The 13,357-nt window shown below is 39.0% G+C and overlaps 1 protein-coding gene across 6 annotated transcripts in view; it reads left to right on the forward strand.

Annotated features, from left to right (window-relative positions):
• Positions 1-13,357, forward strand: part of LOC116041196 (E3 ubiquitin-protein ligase TRIM21-like) — a 38,257-nt gene that overhangs the window by 5,464 nt on the left and 19,436 nt on the right. For 4 of the 6 annotated variants that reach the window (XM_036000149.1, XM_036000148.1, XM_036000145.1 and 1 more), the window contains exon 1: positions 10,988-11,135. The exons of 1 other annotated variant lie outside the window; for it this stretch is intronic. The gene's annotated coding sequence lies outside the window, so the exon portion shown is untranslated. Of the gene's footprint in view, positions 1-10,987; positions 11,136-13,357 lie in introns of those variants that run through there. One more of the 6 variants, XM_036000147.1, reaches the window with a different exon arrangement.

A 13,357-nucleotide genomic window follows, 5' to 3' on the forward strand; every position in this document is an offset into this window, starting at 1 on the left:
TTGGCATAAGTGAATGTCATGAGGGCAAAAGCGTCTGGACTTTGTTTGAAAATATTTATATATTCACCTCCTGGGCACTGCCAGGTGCTCTTGAGCAAGGCACCGTACCCCCCCAACCGCTCAGGGCGCTGGTCCAGCACTGGCAGCCCACTCACTCTGACATCTCTCCATTTGTGCATGAATAGGTCCTGAGCATGTGTGTGTATTTCAGGCCTGTGTGTAGTGATTTCTAACAAAACAGAGTGTAAATTGTAATTTCCCCACTGGGGATCAATAAACAGTAAATAAAGTAAATAAATAAAGTAAATATTTAGTCAACTGTATAAGTTATACTGTTTATTTCTTCACAGTGTGACTCCTAATACATATGGGAACTGATTTAGACAGGAGATTGGCTGTCTGTGATATCAATATATATCTGTGAGATCATGTTCCGTTTTATTTATTTATTTGTCTTTAAGGTCATACAACCTTTTTTTACATTCAAGTGACCTCACTGCAGCACAAATATTCTAATAGCCCAGTTTTTCCTGAAAAAAAATGATGTTCATAAATTGACTGTAGACAACAGGGTTGATGTTTTACAAGCTTTTTTAGAAAATAAAACCAGACGGACAATGAACTGTAAAAATGACCTAAGGGCTGGTAGGGTTAATGGTTAAGATGTTTTTTAATTATATGCATTCCATTACATAGTCAACAAATTAATTCATCTCTTCAACACTGCATCAGAGAAAGTTCTAATTCGGATAAAACTAGTTACGCTCATCTCATCCGTGGAAGCCGCCACGCTGTTTAGACTGAACAGTCGCTTCTCGTTGCATCACACCTAAACCCGCCTCAAAACCAACGCTGATTGGTCGGTCGTTTGGCGAACGGCTCCAAATTGTCTCTGTCTCAAGATGCCAGACTGATCTACGAGTGGAAAACTGGAGTTTACTAGATCAGGACGGTCTCACGAGGCTACCGCTGCACAACCCTGCCAAAAATCTGTTGATCACTTTCTTTGGTCTGAACGCAGCTTAAGGCCTATTACATGTCTACAGTGTCTACAGAACACAATATGTGTCGTTATTATACCGTGTATAAAAGGTTAATGAATGTTTCTATTTTGTTTGAAAAGTGTTTTGGTTCATTATTAGTCACTTTGGTTATTTTTTTGTTTTTAAGGGTAAAATGGTTTATAAGTCAAAGAAATCTGTAAATATGTGATTGTAAAAATAAAAACTGTAAAATAAAGCAGCTGTTGAACACAAGGCCTGAGTAAACAGTGACTTGAACACCAAACACTGAACAGAAAAGCTGTTTACACAGAAGTTGTATTTCATTACGAGTACATTGTGTTTCCTGTGGCTGCTTCACAATAAAAGCTCCCTGTGTGTTTCACCAGTTGGATGCTTTTAATGTGAAGGAGTTGCAGGAGGAAATGGTTGTTTCCACCAGCAGTGATTGTTGAAGGTGAATCAGCCCCCCACTAGTGTTAATTTTGTCACCTATTTTTGATTTAGTCTTAGTCTTTTGCCAAATGTCCTTGTTAGTTTCAGTCATATTTAGTCATTCACACATCTTTTTTTGTTAGTCAAGTTTTACTCGACTAAAAGTCTTGTCATTTAACTCTACTTTTAGTTAAAAGAAAACTCAATATGTCTTAGTCAAGTTTAAGTCAAAACATTTCAGTCTTTTTTAAAATAACAAATTATTTCTGACATTATTTCTGATAACCATTTCAGTCAAACACCCGAAGGCGTAACAGCTGAATATTCTATCTCATGATGAAAAAGTAGAGACGATTGTAGGCGAAAATGAAGAGAGATTTTATCTTAGTTTTTATTTTATGCAAACCATTTTAGTCTCATCTTTTTTTAGTGAACAATAATGCATGTTAATTTAGTCTTAGTCAGCGTTTTTGGACATTGGTGCAGTCTCGTCATCGTCTCGTCTTAGTCATTTATTCCAATAGCACCAAAAGAATGATCATAATTTAATGCCATTTGCAAAATAAACCAATTCTTAGTGAAACTAAGTCCCTCTCCTTGGTGCTTATTCTAAATATATACTTGAAACTAGAAACATGCACATTGTAGCAGAGTCTCCTTTGCTGATGGTGATTAACCTGGTGAATGCTAAAAGTCTCTGTGTGAACTGATTACTTGTTGAGTATTTATTAAATCTATTAAACAATTGCGTAAGGGAAATAAAATAAATTGGTAAGGTAGTCAGAAATGTGTTAATATAGGCCTATTTAACATTTTGTTTGAATTTCTATTACTACTACTATTAGGCCTTTTTTCTTTGAGCCCCTGCCATCCAAAATGTCTGTGCACGTCCCTGCTGGAGCCCTAGAAGCCACCACCCCGCTCCACACCTGAGTGCGTTACTAAAATCATATTTAAATATGAGGAAACAAAAGCTATAAAAACAGAGCGGCAGTGAAGGCGGAGCAACTTTGGACAGACAACAGTCCAACGAGGTTTGTACATGTTGTCACGAGTTAATTAACCTTTTTTGTTCCTTCTTGTTTTTGGGCTTTAAACTCTTTGGAGGTCACACCTGTAGTAGATTGGTAAGGTAGTCAGAAATGTGTTTGTATGCATTTCATTACATAGGCCTACATTCAGGGCTTGACATTCCCCACTCTGGCTATTATTTAGTTAGTGACGCAGCATTTTTGCTAGCCACTATTTTGTGTTTTGATCTCCAGATGTGACAGAGTTGGGAGAAGACACCCTGAGCCTTTCCAGCCTTGCTTTAATGTCTTTAGATGTCCCGCTGTCCTTACTGATGAGACTACCCAGATAGATGAAATCTTCCACAAACTCAAGTGGTTCCTAGTTAACAAGGATGGGTGCTGTGGGGATGGAGTTGACACACATCACTTGTGTTTTGGAGGTGTTGATACTGAGCCCAACTTGTCTGGCAAAGTTGTTCAGCCTATCAGTTTTAGGCTGCATGTTGTACTGATTGGTTGATAGGAGAGTGAGATCGTCAGCGAAGTCAAGATCTTCCAGCTGGGAGAACAGAGTCCACTGGATGCCTCTGGGTCTGTCTGCTGTGTTGTTGGTTGTGATCCAGTCTATGGCGCCCAGGAAGAGGATAGGGGAGATGATGCACACCTGTCTCACTCTGGACTGCACGGACAACCACTCAGAGAGGTCATTTCACATGATGACACTACACTCAAAATGTTCATAGAATGTCTTTATGATTGAGATGATCTTTGATGGTATTCCATAGGAGTGCAGTATCTTCCAGAGGGTGTTTCGGTGGACACTGTCGAAAGCCTTCCTGAAGTCCACGAAGTTGATGTAGATGGGTGTATTCCATTCCAAGCACTGCTGTATGATGTTACGCAGAGCAAAGATCTGGTCCATACATCCTTTTCCCTTCCTGAAGCCTGCTTGCTCCTGTCTAATCCTGGTGTCAATGGCTGTCTCCATCCGGTTGAGAAGGACTCTGCACAACACCAATAGACACAAGGGTGATCCACGCCAGTTGTCGCAGTTCTTAATGTTGCCTTTCTTGGGTATGGTGCTAAAACAGTCTCATAAGAATTTGTAACTTGTAAAACACAAATGACAAATGAATACAGAGTGATTTGTATTTGTAAATCTGTGTTGTATCTGTGTCTCTAATTTGTGACTTGTGAAACACAAGTCACAAATTAGTGCAATGTGATTTGTATCGGCAAACACAATTCACAAATGAAACAGGAAATATCACTGCCTCTATCTCTGCCACGAGAAAGTTTTAAAACACCAAACACAAGCTCTGAACTGCCTGGGAGTTTGGGGAACAGCTGACTGTTTCCTCAGTCCCTCCGTCAGTCCCTCTGAATGTTTCCTGCAACAACAAAGCTCTCTCTATATCTCGCTCAGCTCTTTTCTGTCTCTCTTATAAATGAGGTTTATTGACCATGCATTTCAAAAATAAGTGTAAAACTAGTGGTGATAAGTTGGTGTTAGTGGTGTTTATACATGGTGGTGAAAAGAACCGTTAAACGTAAAAAAAAAAACCCCGCTCCAAATGTGTCGAAAAAAAAGACAAAAATGTGTTGATTTTTGACCTGGGAGAACAACAAGTGCATGGTCGAATGGAAGACATCACGAGGGTTAAGTAGAGATTCTGCTGGAGGAAATCAAGTGATGGAAACAAAAACGCCCAGAACAGCTACTAAATGTTGGTGACGTTGGTTACATTTGCCAACTACTGTTTCCAAAAGTCAAGAATCTTCCAAAGTGGTCTCACCGTTGCATTGCACTCAAACGCTCAAACGCTCTGACTTACCAGAACTACGTAAACAGCCACGCTATTACATTTTATTTTCAGATTCAAAATAATACTTCAACACTTGCTGCACTTCTCCCAACACACAATATGAGACCAGTACGCCTCACTAGGTCAGTCTCACAGACACTCATTCCAGTCCCCCCCCCATACAAAAACAACACTGGTCAGAAATCCTTTTTTCATACATACACCAAAATCTGGAATGACATTCCCCATCACAACAGAACACTATCATCCATCACATATTTCAAAAAGACATACAAACTGTTCCTTCTCAACAGTTACACTTGCACTCATTGATTGTTCATGTATTGTCCAAGTCTTGTTAGCACTGTCTGTATTGTTGTTTTAGTTGTCTGTATCTGTCTAGCCCATGCTAATGTCCTGTATAAATGTTTCTGTCTTCATGTGCTGTAACTGTGTCCTATGTTCTATGTTTCTGCAGAACAGGAACCTGCTGGAAACCAGTTTTTAAACTGAGTCAGGCCCGTTTTAAACTGTAGCTTAATGTTACTTTTAAATATTTTCCTGTGTAATAAATGAAATGATATGGAGTGATATTCCTATCTTTATTCAAGAGCGCATTATTTCAATTTGAGAGCATTTCTCACTAATATTACGTTCAGATGTTGTAATAATTTCCCTCAAAACCTTGCTCTCACACTCATCACTGCTCGCGCTTGGATTTGCTGTGCTTGTGCTCAAACTTTGTGCTTGGACTCAGATATTTCTCCTTGCACTCAGGCTGATTCTGCACGCTTGGAAATCTCCTCTCAGATTTTTCCTGTGCTCTCGGATTGTTTGTGTGACAACCCTATCAAAATTCAGCAACCAATAGAATGATCCCTGCCCCGTTGAGGGTGCGTTCGTTTATGTTAGAACATCTGTTGTGGACGGCTCCTCTGTAACCCAAGTTTATTTACCCCCGCCGTGCATCGCTTTATTATTATTATATGTCAATGTGCACAGAATGGTTGACGCTCTTTCACCTGCACCCATCAGGAAACGGGAGAAAGCTTTGAAGTGGGACATATCAAGTTACGTACACAACTATGAGGGTGAGTAACATAAATTAAGCACGTAGCATATGGCGCTAGCCATAGCTAGCCTAGCTTGATGTCTGTAAACAAATAGCTTTTCTTTATACCTGGGGCCTGTTTCACAAAAGCAGAATATATAAATCCAGGATAACTGATAAAGCGAGACTTGACCTAGTCTAATCTGAGCATCCTGGCTTGGTGCGTTTCACGAAGGCCAAGCCAGGCTGAGGAGGAGCGACTAGGTTGAGCCAGGCTGAAGTAATTCAGATAGATGCGCGTCCACAGCTTTCCTCAAAAGACCGAGAGGTCGATCACAGATTTACTGATGCCAAAATGGAGAATACGCATTGTTCACACTTTATACAGAGTGAGCAGCAGCTTCTTGTGGAAGTATGATGATATGAAACACATTTTCTGTATAAAAAGAAAAGAAACACGGCCGCTGTAATGAAACAGTGAGAGAAAGCGTAGCAGACGATCACGGACCGACTGAATGTGTAAGCAGCCTAAAAATATACATTTACTGACCACTGCTCTGAACTGAAACTGTCATAATCATTCCATTCAAGGATTAGGCTACTAATCATTTACACAAATTAACAGTTGTACTATTTGCCTTAAAAGTAAGCAGAAGATAATGTTACTCAGGAAATTTACCATGAAGATCAATTTTCTACAATGCTAGAATATGATGCGTAAATATCTCTTTCACTCTTTCACTTGAATGATTTCAGTTAAGAGCAGTAGTTCATAAATGTATATTTTTAGACTATCATTCAGTCTGTCCGCGATTATCTGCCACGCATTTTATTTTTTATAGAGGACGAGTTTCCTTCTCTACATATTATATTCCTTGCACCCTTGTATATATGGACATAGAAAATAAAGACACTGAAGAAATTGGACTCTAAAATCTAGAAACTATAAAGATAATTAAGTGATAAATTCCATGAACACTGTAAACATGAATGGAACAGAGTATATTCATCAGTTATTTCCCCCCCAGCAAAACATAAGGTCAAAAACCATTGAGGTGTCCTCTCCCTGTTGTAACATGAATGTACAGTAGCCTACATCACTAGATAGTTACTGGTCCAGTGAACTAAGACTATATTTGGGAGGATTGTACAATTAGGATATGTTCTTTAAATTGTACAATCCTCCCAAATTATAGTCCCAGTTTACTGGACAACACAAACTGTGTGCTAAGAATGTCAAATACAATGCACATGGAAGAGGAACAAACATGTACCTACTCTGCTGTAGCGTTCCTTTTTACTACTGTTTAACTTATTTTACTATTTATTTAATTTAATTTTATCGTTATTAATACATACTGTGTGTATATGTTTATACTTATATTGTTTATATTCTTTTTATCCTTCTTATATTTGTATGTGTGATATGCTCCAACAACACCATGACAAATTCCTCGTATGTGCAACGTACTTGGCAATAAAGCCCTTTCTGATTCTGATTCTGATTATCCTTATTGTTAATGAATTAAAAAAATTAATCAACTAAAATAATTCAAGGTGCATTGGTCAACTATAGAAATGTACAGCATTGTATGTATTGCCCTTAGTAACAGACTTCATTTAAAACCCATTTGATATCAGCCTTTTCTAATTATCTCAACAACTGCCATAATATATTCATCAAACTTCTAACAATATGAACAGCAGTCTTCATACAGCAATATAACAGTAACAATGACGGTCACATGAATAATTATGGTCCCAACTTTAAATAATAACAGTACTTAAATGAACAGCAATATGCACCTGTTGTATTTTAATCCAGGCTGATAACAATAAGGTAAAACCACTGCTGGGTGATCAGAAAAGGCTCCAGGATTAATAAATCCTGGCTGTTAGCCTGGTCAGGAGCAGGCTAGCTGCACAGAATAAATCTCCATGGTGATTTATGTGCCTCCACTTTCGTGAAACCGAGTCAAGGCTAAATTCATCCAGGATAACTGATAAATCCCGGCTTAATCCCTTATCTTGGTTTTGTGAAACAGGCCCCGGTAGTTTAGCTAGCTAGCTAGATTAAACGACATATGACGGACAGTATGTGTGTATTTACAACTGGTATTTAATGACCCCACTTTTTTCCTCGTTTGGTTAACCATGTTCCTGGGGATTTGGCTAATTTCAGACATGTTAGAGGCAATAGTAAAACCTAAACTGTAATATAACTGAAAAACAAAAGAAACTGGATTGTTTGTATCAGTTTTTACATCACTGTTGTATGTTTTTCAGATAATGTTCTAAATTCTTATAACATTATTTTAACAATAACATTCATATATATCTGTATAGAAATTTGTAAGTACAATTTCACTCCTATAATAAAACACTATTTAAAAGAGCAGTTATTTATTTTTACCCTAATGAAATCAATACAAAGCAAACTGAACAGAAAACAACAAGTATTTTGTTTCAGTTTCCCTTCTTCAGGTGGGGCTGAAGTACCCCTGTTGAGCTGCATCACAGCTGCACCGTGTGCATGGACCAGTGTTGTACAACCACACTACTGTGCTGTTCCAGTCAGTACATTACTCCAAACTCAAAATCCCATTGGTCCCCCCTGTACTCACCTGTGTGCAGAGGGCAGGCAGTAGTGGCACAAATCAAGAACGTTGGCAAGTCTGATAATAATTTAATTGTAAAATCATGTTACATACACTTATCATTTCTTTATCTTGCTTAAATTTACAGGGTGCACAACAAGGCCTGGGAGAGAAAATTACTGTGATGTCCACAAATCCAAAGCAGAGAAGGTAAGAGAGTAATGATGTTAAATACAGCTATGTACACCTAATATCTTATGTGTTGATGTCTATGAATTTGTCTTAAATAGGAGCACACTATACAAAGACAACAGTGGAGAGTTGCTGGATCTGTCTGTCCTCAAAGTGCCAGAGATCTACAAGGACTTCACCTGTTTCTGCACCATTACCTGCATAATCCAAGTGATAAAAGAGAGAACAAACTTGTGTTCTCTGCTTACATGAATAGGTGCCTGTAATGTCTGCCCACATATACAATCAATTCAATAAATGTTGATAAGTATCACTGATATTTCTTAAATCATTGTAGTTTTTCAGAGCAATAAGATAGATTATTAAAGTTCATATTTGCAACAAATTCTGTAATCTTTATAAAAAAAAAACAGTACAATTACATTTACCAGAGTGGAAAAAGCAGTACACTTTGCCTGTAGGATTTACTGTAGCAGGAACATTGATATTGGCAAACAGGTGACGCAGGTACAGGTGAGTTTGTGAGCAGGGTTATGATATGAACTAAAATAAAGATAAGATAAGCCTCGTGTTCACAAGAGGGATAATTCAGGTATTGCAAGACAAGTTAAGAATAATTGAATTAAATAGGAGGTATATACACAACTAGTAGAAGATAAGTTAACTATACAAGAACAATTAAGGTAAAGTTATGAGGTAGCAAGCTAAAGTGACGTATAATCAATAGCAGTGTCAAGTCAACAGTGTACACCAGAATAATATATACTGTGATTAAGTAATGATTCTTAGTGTTGTCTGTAGCCTACTAATATAACAAAACAGAAAAATAATATAGTGTATGACGCAGTATGGAGAACAACCAAGTCCCATATGACCCCAAGAGACTTTAAGAGCAGATGATGTTGCAGATGGTTGGAGTCTGTAGTCAGTCATACAGTAGGTAGATCTGGAGCAGATGGTTGGAGTCTGTAGCCAGTCATACAGTAGGTAGACCTGGAGCAGATGGCTGTAGTCTGTAGTCAGTCATACAGTAGGTAGATCTGGAGCAGATGGTTGGAGTCTGTAGCCAGTCATACAGTAGGTAGACCTGGAGCAGATGGCTGTAGTCTGTAGTCAGTCATACAGTAGGTAGATCTGGAGCAGATGGTTGGAGTCTGTAGTCAGTCATACAGTAGGTAGATCTGGAGCAGATGGCTGTAGTCTGTAGTCAGTCATACAGTAGGTAGATCTGGAGCAGATGGCTGTAGTCTGTAGTCAGTCATACAGTAGGTAGATCTGGAGCAGCAGGGTGACTTCTAGCTTTCATGGGATGGTGATAAGACACTGTGCTGCTATGATGCAGCATTGGTCGAGCCCTTCAGCCTCAACTGGAAGAAAAGAAAAGAAAATGCTTGTTTTTTCTGTTCAGTTTGCTTTGTATTCATTAAAAAAAAACCTGCTATTTAATGAGCAAATCATTTCTAGATCTGTTTTTATTAGTGATAAAATTGTACTTAACATTACGTTTTATACAGACATATGAATCCATAATTTTCAAACTAATGTTATATGAAGGAATGAAGACTAAATTCTGATGAACAACATACAACAGTGATGCAAAAAGGGACAAACAATCCAGTTTCTGGTGTTCTTTCAGTTATATTACAGTTTAGGTTTTACTATTGGCTCTAACATGAAATTAGCCAAATCCCAAGGAACAAGGTTAACCAAATGAGGAAAAAATACAAAGTGGGGTCATTAAATACACACATACTGTCCGTCATATGTCGTTCAATCTAGCTAAACTATAAAGAAAATCTATTTGTTTACGGACATCAAGCTAGGCTATATGCTAGCATGCCTGAAATTAGCCAAATCTCCAGGAACATGGTTAACCAAACGAGGAAAAAATACAAAGTGGGGTCATTAAATACACACATACTGTCCGTCATATGTCGTTCAATATAGCTAGCCAGCTAAACTACCGGTATAAAGAAAAGCTATTTGTTTACGGACATCAAGCTAGGCTAGCTATGGCTAGCGCCATATGCTACGTGCTTAATTTATGTTACTCACCCTCATAGTTGTGTACGTAACTTGATATGTCCCACTTCAAAGCTTTCTCCCGTTTCCTGATGGTGCAGGTGAAAGAGCGTCAACCATTCTGTGCACATTGACATATAATAATAATAATAAAGCGATGCACGGCGGGGGTAAATAAACTTGGGTTACAGAGGAGCCGTCCACAACAGATGTTCTAACATAAACGAACGCACCCTCAACGGGGCAGGAATCATTTCATTGGTCAACACTACAGCTGAAAGGAGAAATATCTGAGTCCAAGCACAAAGTTTGAGCACAAGCACAGCAAATCCAAGCGTGAGCAGTGATGAGTGTGAGAGCAAGGTTTTGAGGGAAATTATTACAACATCTGAACATAATATTAGTGAGAAATGCTCTCAAATTGAAATAATGCGCTCTTGAATAAAGATAGGAATATCACTCCATAAAATGAAGAATGAACTTCCAGTCTTAACTTTAAGCAAACATGGTCAAGAAAATGAAAAATGAAATAAACACAACTCCAACTGAGGAAGACAGCTGATGAAGGACTGTGTGGCTGTGAGATAGTTTTGTTAAATACTGTTTCCAAAGTCAAGAACAAACTTTCCGTCTCATTTGGATCATCATCTTTTTCATCATGCTGAGGCACCGTAAAGTTTAGAATAACCTGTTTATAGCTCCACCTTTGCTCCATACCCCTTCCTCCTCCCACCTGTTAGATAAAGATCCACCTTTGATCCATATTAACCAGACAACACCCTGGTGTTTTGCAATAACTGTAATTCAGAGGGAGGAAACCTAACAGAGCTGCAGTAAGAAGAGGAGCAACACTGGACAGAGGAGAGCTTCAACGTCACACTCCAGAAAGTAAAGTGAAGTTTGTCAGAGTGTCAGCCACGCTGCAGTCGAGACAAGTCTCTGTTTCTCTCTGAAAGAAAAGTCAAACTGACTTCATCAGGTCTTTCTCAACAACACAGCAGAGTCTCTGCCAAACACTGGTGAGTACAGCTGATCAGATTTACACTTTCTACAACCAGGATTAACACTCAACTTCAGCTCTACTCAGGCAGGAAGTTCCTCTCTTTTAATTACTTGTGAAATTGGTAACAATATAACTATGGCTGTTTGTCTACAGGCCCACTATACAGTAGATCACTTTAACAGCTTTAAACAGTCTCTCTGTGTCAGTTCTCAGGACTGGAGTTTAGATTACTTCCTACTTTACTGCTATTGTTACTGTTTACGGATCGCTTCATAAATACAGCTTCCTCTATCTTCTCTGGCTGTTTCACAATAAAAGCTTTCAACCAGAGAACCAGTGGGAGGCTTTTAATGTGAAGCAGCTGGAGGAAATGAAATGTGTTCAAGTTAGCAGAACTTTGTTAGCAGTGCTGTTCTTTAATAAAACTTGGACACAGGGGCATTAGGAACGTGGAACTGAATCTCTGTGGTTTTCTGTCTGTTTACTAATTGCATACTGCTTCCTCTTCCTCATAAAAGCTTTCCACAAGAAAACTAGTGGGAGGCTTTTATTGTGAAGTAGCTAGAGAATATGAAATGTTAGACAATATATATTTTGACAATGCTTTGCTGAAGCTAAATAGTTGGTCACTCCTCTTAATTCTTCAAGTTATACCACCTGTTAAACGATACGCTATGACCACCTCTATCTTACAGAGGACTTTACATCCACCAAGGCGAGGTGTAAGATTTAAGTTTTAATTTATGCCTCAGAACATTTTCAGCTGGTGCAATCCTTAAAATGTTAGTAGCGCGTAAACTCCAACCTAATTAAAGATAGGTTCAGACTAGTCTGTTGCTGCGTTCCAGACACAATTTTAGCCCATAAGTTATGACTTCAAGTCACGACTCACGACTCGCTAGTGTTTAAGGCAAAGTCACAACAAACCCTTCTAGCTAGCATTAGCTAGCGGCTACCTAATGTTGACGTTAGCTAGCTGATAGCTGATACTAGCGATTTCTAGACGGCGACATATTTTGGGCTTCATTTAATAAACATAACCTGCAGTAGTACTAAGGGTGTCACGATTTCGATTTGAAATGATCGAAATTAAGTCACAATCTTGAATGTTGAATAAAAAAATGGAATCGTCTGCCACACACCCATGTCACGTCCGGTCAGCTTGTCAAGCGGGAAAAAACACGTGTTGAAGTGCTGCGAGTCAGTCAACCTCCTGTAACTTAGCTACAGCCAGTCAAAAGATAGCATGGCAACTGCAGATGCTGGAGACACATCGACAGAACTTGAGCGCCCTCCTCTTTCACTGAAGTGTGTGAAAGTGTGGAAGTATTTTCGATTTCCAGTGAGTTATGTTGACAACATTCGCGTTGTCTACAAAAAAGCCACAGTTTGCAAGCTCTGCTATGTGCGTGTACCATATTCTGTATGTTTACCATTGCACATTAGCCTAGCAGCTAGCGGATATTCCTTCTGCTTATAGCTTTATCCCAACAAAACCGCACCGTTGAATTTCAGCCTGCATGAATGTTTTGTAGCCTAAACAGAGCAACTTAGGGACCGTTCGGTATTTATGGAATGGACCACCGGAGGAAAATAGGGGAGGGTCATGTGTTTTTATTCTTTGGTCTTTCTTTATTTTTTTTAGTCTACGGGGAAGGGTCAGCCAACTTTTCTATTCATGAGTACAGCAAAATTTCAAAGTGGCTTGTTTGGTGCATATTTATCCATGTAGCTCCATGTAGCTCTCTCAGTCTCGGCCCCTATCGCTAGCAGATGGATCCCTCCCTGTTTAGTCAGCCAGACCTGTAGCTTTAGAGACCGTGGGATTACCCAAACTGAATAAATCCCGCTCGCACATATAAACACAAAACTGCTTTCCTAGCTCAATTGTGTTGTAACTAAGACATCTGCTGAAAAAATAATTGTATTCATTAGCATGATTGCCGTACGGCTTAGTTCAAAAACATCCAAAACACCGTACGAAAACATAGCTGACCAGACGCAAGCTTTTATTTTGAAAAGCCGAAACTCGGGCCGCAGACAGCACCATCCGGCAGCCGGGAGGGCGTGAGACGGGAGGTATATCCTTTCAGCCCCGGTGATTATTTGTGATTATTTGTGACAATGTGCAAACGACAGCCTTTTCAAGGCATTTGAGAAGGAAGGAGTGGTAACATGCAAGCTCCCAAATTGACGCTCATCTGAGAATTGGAGTTTTGGATAATGTTCAGCTTCGGC

This window comes from Sander lucioperca, chromosome 4, assembly GCF_008315115.2.
Source record: "Sander lucioperca isolate FBNREF2018 chromosome 4, SLUC_FBN_1.2, whole genome shotgun sequence".
NCBI classification, from domain to species: domain Eukaryota; kingdom Metazoa; phylum Chordata; class Actinopteri; order Perciformes; family Percidae; genus Sander; species Sander lucioperca.